The sequence below is a fragment of the Rhinopithecus bieti genome, unplaced genomic scaffold, assembly GCF_001698545.2.
Source record: "Rhinopithecus bieti isolate Rb0 unplaced genomic scaffold, ASM169854v2 scaffold_19482, whole genome shotgun sequence".
In the NCBI taxonomy this organism is placed as follows: domain Eukaryota; kingdom Metazoa; phylum Chordata; class Mammalia; order Primates; family Cercopithecidae; genus Rhinopithecus; species Rhinopithecus bieti.
This window is the reverse complement of record NW_016809768.1, coordinates 4,156,954-4,158,581: the sequence shown is the minus strand read 5'-3', so window position 1 is coordinate 4,158,581 and position 1,628 is coordinate 4,156,954.

Genomic DNA, 1,628 nt, shown 5'->3' with positions numbered 1-1,628 from the left:
TTTGTTTGCTAATAAATGCATTTAAGGCTATCTATTCTTTGAGTACCAGTTAGTGATTTTCCTTTTGTTTCCTTCTTTGATACAAGCATTATTTAGAAGTTTTTATTACTATTTCTACTTGCAAAGATAAATTTAATATTATTCCCTACTTTAAAAATCCTAAGTATAATACGAAGAGATATTGAGTATTAAAATAATCAAAATTTATAGTCCTAACATTTTGCTTAATGATAAATACTAGAAGCATTTCATTTGTCAAGAAAAAAATCATTTTATATTTAATTTTAAAATTAAATATGCAATACATACAAAACCTTGTGTGGCATGCATAACATATAATGAATAACAACAAAATATCACTCATGTTGGTATTTGAGTTCTTATGCTCTTGCCAACACTTAGTATTGTGATTTTGCAAATATTCCCAGTGCAAAATTGAAGTAAAATTTGTATTTTTCTCCTTTATGATAGGCTTTTTTGGTGTCTTATTTAAGAAATCCTTTTATGTTCCATGGTAATAAAACTTACCTCTCACATTTAAACTTTTAATCCACTGGAACTGATTTTTGTATTTGCTTTAACGTAGAAGGCCAATTCTCCTTTCCTTAGTGTGGATAACAAATTGTCTCAGTAACATTTATTGAATAATTCATCCTTTCCTCACTGTTTTATAATGCCACCCCAAGCTGTGTCTCTTCTATGTGTACATTGGCCTGTCTCTAGATTCTATATTGTATTTCACTGGTCTTTTTTTTTTTTTCTACCTTTGCACCTAATCACAGTGTTATAGTAACTAGCTGCATAACTCTTCTCACCTTGTTCGTTTTCCTTAGCTGTGTTATGGCCATTGTTGACCTTTGATTTTTCCATATACATTTTATTACCAGCTTGTTAGTTTTACCAAAACTCTTGGCATTTTGATTAGAATTACTTTGAATCTATAGATCAATTAGGGGGAATAATTGATATCTTTATGATGTTGGGTCTTCTAATCCATTAACATGGAATATCTCTCCTGTAATTTAGGTCTTCTTTAATATCTTTCAAAAGATGGAATAAATTATATTTTTCTTTATAGTTATAATTTTAGCAGTATACATTTTATGAATTATAATTTTATGAGATATTCACAGTTTGTTGGATTTTTAGGAGTCTTTTGTAAATTATGTTGATTTAAAGTTCCATTTTTCTACTGTTGATGTATGAAAATGAAATTAACATTTTAAAATTAGAATTTAATGAAATAATTACAGATTCACATGTAGTTGTAAGCAATAATTCAATATACTTCTTCTATACTTTAAATAGTTTCCCTGAAGGTAACGTTTTGCTTGTGTTGTCTTTATTCTGCTCTTCTTTTTCTAATTTTTTGAGCTAGAAGTGTAAGTTATTGGTTTATAGCATTTAGTGCTATAAATTTCCCTCACATAATTGTTTTAGCTGCATCCCACATATTTTGATTATGTTTTCATTTTCATTCAATTCTATGTATTTTTAAAAGTTTCCTTTTATACTTTGTTGATCTATGGCTTATTCAGAAGTATGTTGTTCAATTTCTACATGTTTAGAGATTTTCTTGTCTTCCTGTTATTGATTTCTAGTTTGATTCTATTATCATCAAAAGACAT